Source organism: Pteropus alecto, unplaced genomic scaffold (genome assembly GCF_000325575.1).
Source record: "Pteropus alecto unplaced genomic scaffold, ASM32557v1 scaffold92, whole genome shotgun sequence".
In the NCBI taxonomy this organism is placed as follows: Eukaryota; Metazoa; Chordata; class Mammalia; order Chiroptera; family Pteropodidae; genus Pteropus; species Pteropus alecto.
In genome coordinates this window covers 2,119,238-2,134,704 of record NW_006432447.1, presented here as the reverse complement: position 1 = coordinate 2,134,704, position 15,467 = coordinate 2,119,238, and the positions used below count along the sequence as shown (strand labels likewise).

General features: G+C 37.2%; 1 protein-coding gene and 1 pseudogene across 1 annotated transcript in view; both read left to right on the top strand.

Moving 5' to 3' along the window:
- CLSTN2 (calsyntenin 2) overlaps positions 1–15,467 on the top strand; it is a 361,956-nt gene that overhangs the window by 217,516 nt on the left and 128,973 nt on the right. The window lies entirely within an intron of this gene.
- LOC112476023 lies at positions 13,268–13,383 on the top strand (annotated as a pseudogene).

Here is a 15,467-nt window from a genome sequence, read left to right as displayed (position 1 = left end):
ATATAGCAAGTCTTTCTCCATTATTAAGTGATATGAAGTGACTAAACGGGCTTAGGATTAAGGTTGCCAGTTTCTGGCCAGTATAACACTCTTGGTCAATCCTTTGCCTGCCCAAAAGTTGAACCCCCACGTTCTCCCTGTAGATGGGACCAGGGTCCGTCCATTCCCTATTGTATAATCCTGTAGTGTCTGCTCCTCATAAAAACGAGCACCACGATGGCTCCTTCCACCCTACCAGCAATGGCTGAATGCTTACAGCGGTTTGATGTCTTGCTTGAAATTAAAATAATGGGAGACGCAAATATAGGAACCCCACTATAGGGCGCGTCAAGTCATAAAACTAATGGTGTGAAAGCACCGCAGCAAGAAATCACTGTTGATGTGAAGGGAGTAAAATAAATATTGACTAGGTTTTTAATTAACTGCCTCTAAATAATGAAAATGAGCAAATTAGACTGACTTTTAGTAGCACAATACCACTGTAATTTGAATATTCCTAATGATGGATAGCATGGCGTCTTTGATGGAGATGTGTAAATTAGTCAGTGGCTCTCTCTCTCTCTCTGGCATCTCCTGGAAATCTCGTACCTTTTAGCCTGTGTCTGCTTTGTCCCTGGTGGACAGTGTCAGCAGTTATTTTTGTCTCTCAGCCTAATGGGAGAGGAAAGTGTGAAGAAGCCAGACACAGAAAGCTTTCCCCTCTGCCTATAACTTCCTATAGAAATAATCATTATTATACTACTGAGAAGACAGTTGTGATAAGAGGTAAACTCTGAAGTCAGGGTGATCTGAATTTAAATGTTGGCTTGTGATTCCTCTGTGACATGGGGCAAGTTTCTTAACCTCTCTGTGCTCTAGTGTCATCTGTATAATGAGAGAAAACGTGGTACATGCACTAAGAGTCCTCTAAAGCCACTGGCACAAAATAAGCACTCAAAAACTGTTAAATAGTGAGAGTAGACATCCTGCCTCGTTCCTGAGTTTAGGAACGAAGTTAGTATGATGATAACTGTAGGTATATCATAAGTGCCCTTTATCAGTTTGAACAAGTTTTCTTCTATTTCTAGTTTGCTAGAAGATTTTATTATGTATAGTGTTAAATTTCAGCAAATTCGTTTTTACATCTGTTGAGATGACCATATGGTTTTTTCTTTTCTCCTGTTAATATGGTAAATTACATTAATATGATAAATCTTACATTTCTGAGATAAATTCTACTGAGTCATAATCTTTTTTATAAACATTATATAAAGATTAGCAATATATTTGCTTATATATTGTTAAGAATTTTTGTGTCTATGTTCATGACAGATAGAGGTCTGTAATTTTCTTTACTTATAATGTCTCTGTCAAGTTTTGATATTAGGACAATACCAGCCTCTTAAAAAGCCTCCTCTTTTATTTTCTAAAAACAAATTATATATGATTGGTGTTATTTCTTCTTCTATGATAAAATTCATCAATGAAACAATCTGGGCCTATGGTTTTTTTGTTTTGTTTTGTTTTGTTTTTTTGTGGGAAGATTTTTTTAAATAAAAAATTTAAATTATTTAATGTATGATTTAAATAAGATAATAATCAATGGAGGATTTTTTTTCCATCTACTTTGGATTTACTTTATTCTTTTTCTAGCGTTTCGATTTTAGATCTTTTTCTTTTATAGTATATGCATTTAAAGCTATAAATTTCTAAGCACTGATTTATCTGCATCACAAATTTTTTCATATTGTATTATCTTCAGTTCCAATTATTTACTAATTTCCCTTTTAATTTTTTCTTTAATTCATGTATGGTTTAAATGTGTATTATTTAATTTTCAAGTATCTAGAGTTTCTCCTGATCTCTTATTGTTCAATGTTACTGATTTTCAGTTTAATTCCATTGTGGTCAGAGAACACACTCGAGGATTTCAGCCTTTTAAATTGATTGGAATTCATTTTATGACCCAGGGTCTTTGTGAATGTGACATATGAGTTGAAATGAATGTGTATTCTGCAGTTGGATATAATGTTCTATAAATACCAGTTAGTAGTACAAAGGAATTTATGGTGTTGTTTATATTGCCTATGACTTTATTGTTTTTTTGTCTTGTTTATCAATTACCAAAATTCTTCTGCTATGATTGTGGAATTATCTATTTCTCCCTTTAATTCTGTTCATTTTTGCTTCATGTGTTTTGATGCTTTCTAATTAGGTGCATATACTTTTATGACTGCTGTCTCTTCCCTTTGTAATTACAAAATGTCCTTTTTTAGTAATATGCTGTTTTGACATCAGTTTCATCTGATATTAATTAATTTTTGTGCTCCAGCCTTCCTGTGCTTTCTATTTGTATCAGATATCTTTCCCGCCCATTTCTTTTGACATATATGTGTGTTTATATTAGGAGTGCATCTCTTGTAAATAACACATATATATAGTCATGCTCTGAATAACAATGTTTCAGTCACAGTGACCGCATATACGAAGGTGGTCCCATAAGATTAAAATGGAGCTTAAAAATTTCTATCACTTAGTGATGTCATGGCCATCATAATGTCATAGGGCAAGGCATTACTGACATGTTTGTAATGTTCTGGTAAAAACAAAACTACTGCACTGCCAGTAGTATAAAAGTATAGCACATACAATTTTGTACAGTCCATTATACTTCATAAGGTTTAGATATATTTAGATGCACAAATACCACTGTGTTACAGTTGCCTACAGTATTCAGTACAGTAACATGCTGAATGGGTCTGTAGCCTAAAAGCAACAGGCTATATATTACATAAGCCTAGATGTGTAGCAGGCTATACCATCTAGGTGTGTGTAAGTGCACTCCATGATGTTTGCACAGTGATGAAATCATCTAACAACACATTTCTCAGAACATATCCCCATCATTAAGCAAAGCATGACTATAGTTGGATCTGGAGTTTTATCCACTCTGCTAATCTCTGCATTTTTATTGTAATGCTTAATATAAGTATTGATATGGTTTAATTTATATCTACCATTTTATTATTTGTTTTCTGTTTAACCTCTGATGTTTGTTTCTCTGTTGCTCCTTTCCTTCCTTCTTTGGGATTAGTTGAATATTCTTTAGAATTTCACTTTAATTTATCTATTGAGTTCTTAGTTATATCTTTTTCATTTTTTTTAAATGATCACTTGTTCTCTCTCTATATCTATAATTTTCAGTCTTCCTAGAGTTGCTGTTTTGCCACTTCAAGCAAACTGCAGAAACCCTGCAACTATATCGGTCCATTTACCACCCCTCTCCTTTCATATTTTTTTGCAATAGTGATAACATGTATTATAACTATACATATGATAAGCTCCACAGACAGTTATAATTTTACTTTAAACAATCATATGCCTTTTAAAGAAATTAAAAGCAAAAAAAAAAATTATCTCTTAGACTTACCCAGATGCTTATAATTTCTGATCTTCATCCTTGAAGTCCTACTTTTTCCCCCATTGTCATTTCTCTATAACCAAAAAAATTCCTTTAGCATGTCTTGTAGGCCCAGTCTAGTGGAGACGAACTAAAATGTCTTCACTTCACCTTTTTTCTTGAAGGCTATTTTTCCTTGTTATAGAATTATATGCTGATAGTTTTTATTTTTCTTTTAGTTCTTTAAAGATGTTTTCCCACTGTCTTCTAGCTTCCATGGTTTGTGATCAGTTCACAGTCATTCAAATTATTTCTCTTCTGTATATAATGTCATTTTTTTGGCTGCTTTTTTATTACCTTTCGCATTGATGTGCATAGGTGTGGTTTTACTCATATTTATTCCTCTTGGAGTTCTCTGGCTTCCTCAATATGTAAATATATATCTTTCACCAAATTTGGAACATTTTCAAACATTATTTCTTTTGAATATTAATTTTACCTTATTCTCTCTCTCCTCTCTTTCTGGGACTCCAATTACCTGTTTGTAAGACTTTTTTATATCAATCCATAGGTCCTTAAACTTGTATTTTCTTTCAATATTTTTTCTCTTTCTACTTCAGATTTCTCACTGGTCACCTGAGCTGTTTATTTCCTTTTGATCTTTGTTCTCTCTTTCCTTCAGGTTGGGTACTTTTATAAAGATCTATCTTGCATTCACTAATTTGTTCTTCTGTCATTTTCATTCTGCCATTAAATCCATCCAGTGAATATTTTATTTCAAATATTATCTTTTAGTTATAGAATTTTCACTTGATTATTTTTTCTATGTTATATTTGTCTGATGAGATTTATGTCTTTCATTCATAATATGCATATTTTCTCTTATAGCCTTGAGCAAACATTACATAAGCACTTATGTAATGTACATGTTTGAGAATACAAATATCTGAGTTATTTTGGGGTTAGCCCCTGTTGTCTCTTCTCTTAAGGTCACATTTTTCTGGCTCTTCATATGTCAAGTAAGTTCGGACTGCATTCTCAACATTTTGGATGTTATGTTGAAAAGACTCATACTCCTTAAAAAAATTGTTGATGTTTGTTTTAATAGGCAGTTAACTTAGTTCAACTCAAATTTTAAACTCTCTCTTGCCTGCAGTGGGCAGCATTTCAGATCTCAGTACAGATGCTTTCAGTCTATTCCTCACATCCATAATTCTGGGGCTAGCCAGAGGTTTGGATGGAGTTTAAACATAGAGTTTGGGCTTCCCCTTCCCTGGCTCACTCTTGTTTCAGATTTCTCCCTCACACACCATCAGTCCTATTCACTTGGCCAAAAAAACAAGAGACTTCTATCAGAGTTTTAGCCCCTCTGCTCCATTAGAGCTACAGTTGCCCTCAGAGCAAAGGATCAAACTGTACTGAACTGTAGTACTGAACTGTATAGTTAAAAATGGTTAAGACAGTAAATTTTATGTTATGTGTATTTTACCACAATTTAAAAAATAATTACAAAACGGAAAACTCACCCATTGCTAGTAGCTTCCTCTAATTTTCCGCTCTTTCCAAAATCTTTCTATTTTTAATCACTCTCCAGACCTGTAGGTATTTTTAGGGGGAAGGGGAGCTATTGGTCCAGGGTTGTGAGTGTTATTTTGAGAGAATAAGTGTGTTAGAAGCAGAGCTCTGTAGGTCCCTTTACTTCTACCTTTTACAACCCCACATTTCTTTCCTCCCATTTGTGGAGAAACAAGAACAGTACATTACATTTTGTGTGAGTATGAATTATTCTAATTAGAAAAAGTGCAATAATGATATTAACATAATGACTTGATATGCAATATATAACTATATTATAAAATTAATAATATAATACTAATGTAATGTTATTAAATTATTTTATAAAAATAAAATTTTCTTTATAAGCATGACACATTTTCAAATTTGGTGACTAAGTGAATTACAAACTAGAATCCTATTGCTAAAAGGCTTCTACCTTAGCTGATAATTAATGAAAAGCAATTTGTCAGTATACGTATCTGAATTTCTATAAGTGATCAATGAGCTATTTAAATACTCAGTATCATTAAAACTAAAAAATGTTTTTTGTCCTATAACAATCGGTAAGAGGCAATGCTAATTCAAGGCCTGACAATCAATACTTTCGGAACTTGAGCTAAATTTGGCTTAATCATCTAAAGAAGGCCAAATGGGCCAATGTTTTAAGAAGAAATATTATCCTAAATATTAGGAATAATGCTCAGAAATAAAAATCAACATTAAAGCAGAACCAATTCTACAGTTATCATAGAATGCATCCTCTCTACATTTATTTTTTGAGAAAATCAGCCTCTAGTGATGTATATTGTTAATTACGCAGAGCAGCACTATCCAACAGAAACATAATTCAAGCCCCATATGTAATTATATATTTTCTAGTAGCCACATTAAACCTGTAAAAAGAAACAGTTGAAATTAATTTTAATAATGTATGTTATATAACCCAAAATATCTAATAATATATCAATATGTTATTGAATAGAACATTATTAATGAGAAACTTTATGTTTTTTATAAAAGAGTCTTTCACATCTGGTATGTTTTACACTTACAAGACATTTCAATTTAGGCTTTTAATTTTCATTGGAAACATTTGATCTGTATTTAGATTTTGTTTAATTTATAGCTGAAAAAATTTATTCTCATACCCAAACATACTTAAAATTTTTCCAGTAACTGAATTGAGTATCTGTTCTTAAATTTATATTTAAAGTGGTAAAATTAAATAAAATTAAAAATCCAGTTCCTTGGTCCCACTAAGCCACATTTCTAGTGTTCAAGAGCCACATTTTGGCCAGTGGCTTCCACGTTGAAAAGTGTGGAGTGCAGTATTTAACATGTCATCCTTTGAAGGGAAACTCATCCTGTGCCTATTTGAGTTTCTAGACACTGTAGATGAAAAAAACTCAGAATGAAGTAGAGGAAAATAAATAAATAAATTGGGGAGTTGGGGGCAAACCAAGCCTTCAGGTTTGCTTGGGTTTGAACCTCCGACTGGTTCAATCTTGAGGTCATATATGAGACCCCTGTTTGGACACCAAGAAAAAGAAGGCAGGAAAAGATTCCAAAGATTTTACCTGTCAACATGATTCGTACCAATTTTATTTGAGTATTTGGTCTTCCTCTGGTAAATTAAGGAGGCTGTAATATTCAGTCCCTATGTCTCAATAACTCATTAGCACTCATTAACCTCAAACACCTTTAATTGTTTGGTCCTATGTATAGCTTCTGTTTCTGAAACCCAGCTGTAAGCCCCTGGAGAGTAAGGACAGAATCTTAGGCTTTGGGGGACCTGAGCACCTACTAAGATTTCTTCCCCGTGGGACGCAGATGCTCACAAAATTTTTGTTGATGGAAGTGATTGGACAGCACAAAGGGCCATTATATTTGGATGGGACCTTTTCATGCTAGCACACTTAACATGCATAATTTTCCTTAAAGAACAAGTAGGAGTTAACGGAGATAGATTTTAAATAATAGTTGTGGGGTGGATCCGATTGAACTGTACTCAATAGCTGTGGAACAAGATCTCTTCATTTTTAAATAAGTGCTCTGTTGTTATTTGGCAGGACTTTTGCTTGGCAGTGGGAAATGTATTTATTCCCATCTGGTAACTGCATCTAGTTCAGTAATTTTTGAGATACGGGGTTTAAAACACTCTCTTAACAAATATTAGAAAATTTGCCCATTAAAAGCACAGTCACTGTGCTATTCAACGTGGTTTCCTTGCTCCCTCTCTCCTCCTCCATTCTGACATCATATCACAATTGTGGACACGTCAAGATCAACCAGTGAGGTCAGCAGGAGGCCAGGAAGTTGCTAACACTGGTAAGGGTACCATGGTGGAACCAGGAAAGTGCCCAACTGATGTGGTCTGCCATCACTTTCTGCCGGTTTCCTCATACAGTTGTGGTGAGGATTAAATTATACAGCTTTACACAATTGCTCAACTCAAGTCATGCCACAGTAAATTCTCAGTTTAGGAAATAAATACTAGTCCGATTATAACATGTTTACCATAGCAGGATGATGTCTTTATTCCCATTATACAGACGGGGATGTGGAGGCATGGAAGATTAACTTTTCAAAGTTACAGAGGTAACAATTGAAGAATTCGGGTTTGAATCGAGGTTTATCTGACTCTCAGGCACTGACTTATACCACCCTTCTGCTAGGAATAGAAACACTGAAATGCCATTGTAAAGAGAAAGATATAATAGTGTCCATAGGTAGTAAAGACTGACCTGCCTGGGGCAGAGTCTTGTCTCAGCAGACTTATTTAGACTGAAACTCCTTCTTTCTTGCAGTACAGCCTTCCCCTGTGGTGGCTACATGACAGCAAACAACTAATTCTGGAAGTATTGTGGGGTGAGGTTGACTGATTCATCATCATTTGTGTTCTCATAACACCCAAAACACCTATTGCAGCCTTTGTAGCACTTTATTGCACTTAATTCTTTGTTCATCTGCCTCATTCTCCTGTCTGTGAAGACAGACCTGGTCTCTGATTCATCCAAATCTCCAACCTCTGGCTAGGCAGGTCAGCACATACAGAGATGTAGGAGGTTTTCACTGCTGACTTAAATAAGGACCTGGTCCATCATAAGTGCTCAATAAATGTGGGCCGCAGTGTATTTTATAAATTATTACTATATACTTATTTTCTTTTTGCCATATTATTTTTACCCAGAGAAAGTTTGCTGAATAAATGATAAATACAGCACATTTTTGTACCTGAAGTCCTTTGACTCCAGACCATTGAGCACCCTCCTGACCAAATCACCGCCCGACATGCCTTCAAGCTCTCCTTGACCCAGTTGTGACTAGCTGAGCCATGGGGACCTCTTCAAGTCTCTGAGCACATATATTAGTTGTTACATCATTTATTCATTCAACAAATATTGCCAAAGAAGGGAAAATGCATTGTCTTCATTGTTTTTTTTCAGCAACATAATAACTATGCTGTGCTAATCTTCCAGAGGGAGGGGTATTTTGATTTCAGCATAAAACTTTAGGAAAGTGACTTCTTAAATAAGAGAGTTATTTTTATTTTGCTCAGTATTAAGTAGACAGAAAGCTATAAATGGTGACATCCTTCCCCCATTTGGTTTCTAATAGAAACAAGCTAAGTTGCCAATATGCATCTAGGTACTCAGGCTCGAAGGTGGGACTTATTATAATAACAAAAAGTAGATAGACCTTTATACTTCCCAAAGCGCTTTCACATTTAGTTTGTCATTGCAGCCTCATGGCACTTTGTGATCAGGAATGTTGTGATCCTCAGTTGTAATGAACCATCCAATGTCACCCAGCCCAGAAAAGCAGAACTGGAACTCAGATGAAAGTCATCTGCCTACCAACCCAAGGTCTGTCTGAGATCCCCATGCCACACAGACATACGAAGGAGCAGCCAAAGTGACAATCCATTGAAGTTTACACTTTAGCTTTCTACTTTTAAAAATAATAAGTTTTTATCTGAAGCGGGAGGGCTTAAAATCAACTTTTTCTTTAAATATAGGTTTACTTCTAAGTTTAGCCCTAATTTGATATTCTGGGCATGATTACCTCTTGATGTAATTTGTCCTTTCCCATTTTATTATACCTAAAGTGACTGCAGATAACTCTATGTAGAGGTACAGAGTACACGTTAAAAAACTCATCTGCCCAGCCCTCTGGCAGCATGGTCAGTGTTCACAGTCTGCCAAGTGTGTGTACTGAGGAGGACAGAGTGTGCAGCTGAAAGCAGGTGGTATCTAGAGGGGCCTCACAAACCTGGAGAAGAAGCCTTTGCAAGATCTGTTATTGTCCTCGGATCGGGCCATGAACCTGGCCTGATGTTTGTTCCATGCAGACTAGCTGCATGCTTGGGGTACAGTGTTTCTCAAGGGTTACCATAGCCATTTCAGGTGAGATGGTTCTCGGTGGTATAAGAAAGACCCACTGAGGGCAGGATATTTAGCATCTTTGACTCTTACCAAAAAAGGCCATTAGCAACTTCTAGTCACTGTGATGAGCAAATTCAAACAGATAAACAACACCGATCGACCCTAAGTAAACTCTCCCCAGGAGGCAGTACTGGTCCTCGATGAGATTTTGCAGATGCACAGTATGCAGTCATTGGCCAATGATGTTCAGTAAAATAAATATGTATAAGCAGTGGCTGATAGGTACAAGGTGCTTCAAGGAGCCAGATGTTTGTTTAATGACACATGTGATATACATTCAAAATATTTCTGATGATGAAACAATCTCTACATTCAGCCTCTTCTGTTCTCGAATGCAAACAGGCAGTTTTCCAGAAGTGTGTGACTTACTTTTTTTCAATATAATGACACTGATAAGAGCTAACACTTGACAGTACTTACTTCGTGCCAGACACTGATAAATGCTCTGCAAATATTAGCTCATTTAGACCTCCCCACAACTGACAATGCTATAAGGTAACATCTCATTTTACAAATGAGGAAACAGGTACAGAGAGGTAAGTGAATTGCCCAAGGTCACAAGGGTAAAATTTGAACCCAGCCTGTCTGGCTTCAGAGCCAGATTTTAGCCATCCATGCTTGGATGAGAATCTGGAAATGAAGTTCTCACTCTCAGGACTCTGGATATTAAGCTCGGCTTACTCTCATACAAGTGCTTCAGCTGTGAGATACATAGCGAATTGGGTTGCTCTGAGATGAGGACTTCTCTGAGAGGTGATGGGTCATGTTATAAACGTCAAGAACAGAATACAGAATCATCTGCATGGAAACTGTGGTTGGTAAATTACAATCTTTTTAGTCTCATGACTTCTTCACACTCTTAAACATTATTAGTGACTCTCAAGAACTTTTGCCTTTATAGGTTATATTGGTCAATATTTACCATAGAAATTAGAACTGAGAAACTTTCAGACGCTTATTTATTAATTCGTTTTTAAATAAAAATAATAAACTCATTACAAGTTAACATAATAACAGAATTTGATCAAAAAAGTACATTTTCCAAAATAAAATGAGTATGAGAAGTGGTGGCATTGTGTACATTTAAGCAATCTTTTCCATGTCTACCATAATAGAAGACAGCTAGATCCTCACATCTACTTCTGCCTTCCAATCTATCTTGTTTTGTTGTTTAGGTCAAAGTAAGTGAAGAAAAAAAAATGACTTTACCCAGATTTGTCGTTGGATAAGAAAGGAATATTTCAATAATCTTTTCAGATAATTGTAGATATTCTTCTCTGATACTGCACCGGAACTTTAAAAGTTTCTTAAAGATTACTTATAATAAAGAATCTGAAATCACATTAATGAACATTATATACTGTTACATTAAAATCCATTGGTCAATTTTAAATGAATTTTTTTACCTGTACATGACTATATCTCATGATGCATTGGTCATTTGGATGATATTGATTCGTTGTTAAGTAGATCTTTCAAAAGTTGACATTTCATTATATGATATCAGTCACATTCATTAATATCACTACCCATATCATCATAAAAAATACTAAAGTATTAAAGCACTAAAGTATTCCAAACTCACTGTGGCAGACACAAGTTTTCCAAAATAGAAAGTTCGGATTTTATCATTACCAACAAATACTACTAGTTCTTTTCCTTGAAGTGACAGGCTTACTTTAAAAAAGTATCCGCCTCACACTCAAGTTTGAATAAACATAGCCTGTCTGTCAATCATTCTTTTAAGTAAAAATGGCATTCCATGAAAAAGGTCCCAGTTCAGCTCCCAGCTCAACTTAAATCACACAAATGCTTTTCCTGGAAATGAACGAGCCTACTTTGCTATACAAAGGTGCATTATGTGTACTTTCCACTTTGTCACACAGAATATTAAAATACATGTACTCAAGGATTGAGACAATAAAGTCTGTCAATCATTCTTTTAAGTAAAAATGGCATTCCATGAAAAAGGTCCCAGTTCAGCTCCCAGCTCAACTTAAATCACACAAATGCTTTTCCTGGAAATGAACGAGCCTACTTTGCTATACAAAGGTGCATTATGTGTACTTTCCACTGTGTCACACAGAATATTAAAATACATGTACTCAAGGATTGAGACTTAACAAAATTGATATTGATATTTACTGCATCATTAAAATCATTCTTATTTGCTTGTTTGTTAATTTATTTATTTATTATTGTGACTGTATCTGGTGAAGAATGCGGTTAGGTGCTAATAAGGCACCAGCTCTTCTTACAGCATCAACGCAAATATCAACGCAATGAAAAAGTAAAAAAATGTCTTAGTGTTTAAGATGATAATTTTGGACCCTGTATAGGATGATAATATGGACCCTGTGTAAATGTTCTTGGGGATCCCAGGGGTCCACAGATCACCCTTCGAGAACCACTGTCCTAGAACGTCACAATCACCCTATGATAAGCCCATGAAAGAACAAAGAGAGTACTGGATTGAGATTCACAGGGTCCAGATATCAGTCCTTGATCTGCTCCTTACTACCAAAGTGACCTTGGATGAACTGCTTAATTTCCCTGAGATTCAGTTTCCTCATCTGAAAAATGCAATCAATACAGTATGTTGTTCAAGGGTATTCAAGGGCAGGAGCAAAATACTTTCTAAAAATCAATTTCATTCATTTGTTCATTCATCAAGGCATTCATTCATTAATTTCTCCCAGAATCTTATGGAAGGAATTAAGAAACTACTACACCAATTTCTGCTGATGTGTTGGGAGATATGTTACTAAAGAGGAAAAGGTAATTGTGAGATGCAGACAGGTGACTATGGAGATGGAGCCGTTGTGCTCCATCAGGCATATTGGGAGCTCACCTTCTGACCTGGCCCCACATGGGGGTTCCCGGTGAAGCTACCTTCAGCCACCTTAGGTCTCAGTCAGTGTAAGACAGCACCCAGAGGCTCTGCAGCCTTATGCTGCTGGCCTCGTCTCCCCACAGAGCCCATTGCTGGTCCAAAGTGTGTGTTCATTTATGTGTTACGCTCCCACTTACAGTTTCTGGCACACCAGCTCTCCCACCCAAGAAAGCATGTTGGAAAGCAAAATTTTAAAAGCGATTTTTTTTTTTTTATGGAAACCATTAAGTCTGATCTTTTCCTTTTAAGTACATCATCCTCCCACAGCAGTGCTTTATTAATAATAACAAAGTCTAGTGGCAGGCCTCCCAAAAGATCAGACAGCCTAATGTGTCACACAGTGGCACCGGGAACAGCAGTTTTAAATATCCTTTCTCCTCAGGACTCCATCCCGGGCCCTTTCTTCCACAGTCTGTCTCTCTCTGTCTCTGTGTCTGTCTGTCTCTGTCTTTGTCTCTCTCTCCCCGCAACATGTTGTGTTTTAAAGTTGCTGTTTGATGTCATTCTGAGTAAAGAAAAATAAAAATTTTAAATTATTAGCATGAATTTTACCATTTATACTGTTCAATGCCAGTTTTAAATGCAAATATAGGAAGATTTAACTGCTGTGCAGAATCTCTGAAAATTACAGAATTTGCATTTTGTAGCTCATGTATGCATATGTATTTAGTTCTTTACCGGAGCAATGTAAATGCCACGCAAACTGAACTCCACTATTTTTTTTTCTTGATATATGCATATTCTCCTAACACTCTCTACCTTTGGCTTACTGATGGCAAAGACAGCCCCAAAGAAAAGGAACTATGGGATGTCTTATCTTTCCTTTTCCTTTCTGTCATCATTTTCCATGTAAGTGGCTGGCTACTACAGAGAAATGACAGAAGTAAGAAAGGATACAGCAGGATGTGGTTCTATGGTGTAGCGTTTACCACGTCTGCTTTACTCACAGAAGGTCATGGGTTCGCGCCCCAGTGGAGCCATGCATGGTCCATGGTCTACGGCCATGCCACCCTGAACAAGCCTGATGTCTGATGTCGGAAGCTAAGCAGGGTCGGGCCTGGTTGGTACTTGGATGGGAAACCACCTAGGAAGACCAGGTGCTATAGGCATAAATAATAATAAATAACAAAAAAATTAAATATGAAAGGACGCAACAGGGCTCTGGTTGATCATGATTCTTAAAACACCCCTTCTATGTTTAAACAGTTTTGGTTTGAACAGAAGGGGTATCTTCTCAGGGCTGTCAGCTCCCCACTCACTTAGTCCTTGATGTCACATGCTTACCTTGTTCATCCTCTGAGTGCTGCTGAACTCCCATGCATCCTAGGTCCACCACAATTCTGTGCTCATGTGGCATCTTGAATGCTATATGTAAATGGGACAGTAAGGACAATGAGTGTGCCTATTGCACCCACCTCCTCTGCTCACAATATGCTCCATTATCTCATCAGACTTCCTTTACAAAACACAAGTTCAAAGATTAAATTATTAACAATTTCAAGATGGCGACAGCAGAGATTTAAACCAAGCTCAGGACCTGCTTGAGCCCGGGCCCTGTCTGGTTCTCAGGCCACATACTCATGAAGCCATGAGGCCGGCCCTGCCCATTGCCTCTACTTCTGCCACACTGGCCCTGTAGTCCCTTGGCCTGACTATGTTCCTTCCTGCTTAAGGGCCCTATGGCATGCCACCCCCACTGCCTTAAACAGTTTTCTCCCTTGTGGCCTGGGTGTGTTCCTCTTTTTCTTACTATGATCTCGGCTCAGCTGTCACATTCTTAGGTGAGCCCTCCCTGCTGCCTACTAGGTCAGAACTCTCCTGGCACTGTGTAGCTCTCCTTCAATCATGTATCACAATCACCTTTCTTCGTTTAGATATGTGATTCTCTGATTGCTTATTTTCCTCCCCTACCAGACTGGCAGCAGCTTATAGGCCAGGACTGGTCTGGTTTTGTTCATCATCGTTTCATCAGTGCTGGGAGCATAGACCCTAATAAATATTTATAAGGTGAATGAATGGATGAAGAAATGAATCAAAATCTTTGCAACCAGAACACGAGTGTCAGATGAAGAGGTGGGATAACTGAGGGTGACGTGAATTCTATGTTGTGTTCTCATGGTGCCACATCCTGTCTCAATCTGAGAGCTGGTGAAAACTAAATGAGCATTGCATTGTGCTTGTTTATTTGACTGTCTACTTGAAGAAGATAGGGTATCCTTATGTTTTAAGGTGTCCAAGTCAAATCTTTGTGCCTCCAGGCCCAGCACAGTCCCTGGCACTTAGTCAGCTCTCAGAGAATACTGGTTCCATTGAACTGAATTGGACTGAATTTAGCGATGTTGCCCTGAGGTTGAATTTATCTCACCCTCACCTGTGTCTCTTCTTGTCCCTCCTCTTTCCTTCATTGTTTCCTTTCCTCTTCTTTCCTCTTGTTCAGGATTTCTGAGTCTTGAGAACTACTTCAGTTGTAATCAAAGGTTTCCAACAGAAAATTACCTTCATTTATCTTTGGTTTAAGTGGACTCTTCAAAGAGAAATGGTCTGATTGGTCTTGTAATTATGGCAGTGGTCGGGCAGTCTAGAGAATGCCCCAGAACCAGTCTGGATACATTCGCGGGTAATATTCTTATATTGGCATTGATCCTGGTATAGCCTCATAAGGCAGGCACTTTACAAGTTTATTTATTTAATCCCAGACAATTCAGAGCAGAAATTAAACTTGAGGATCCGAGGGAACTGGTCCTCTGGCCCTGAGGCTGTGGAGTAGCCTCATCAGAGAGGGGAATGCAGAGATATCAGGTGATCCTGAGCCACAGCGGTGTAGTGGGGAACCAGCCTTCTTGTCAGAGCCTGGCCCACGACCTGTCTATCTTGTCCATTAGTCCACAACTCCATTTGAAAAATGGCTGAGGGGGGGGGGTGGTTACAGTAAAAATGGAGTGTTCATAATGAAATTAAGGATCAATGAAATAATAAAAAAACAAAAGCCTAAAGGTAAGGTCGGTATTGATTGACCATCTCAGTGCACGCTTTCTATGTGTAAAATGGGGGATTTCTCTCCTGAATGAGGCTTGAATAGGAATATAGCATGTTACTGGAAGCAATGCCCACAGCGGTCCCTTAGAAGCTGTGGAGCTGCTTGGAGAATGTGCAATGGAACAGAACACGCATGGCCTTAGGAGTCAGCCATATT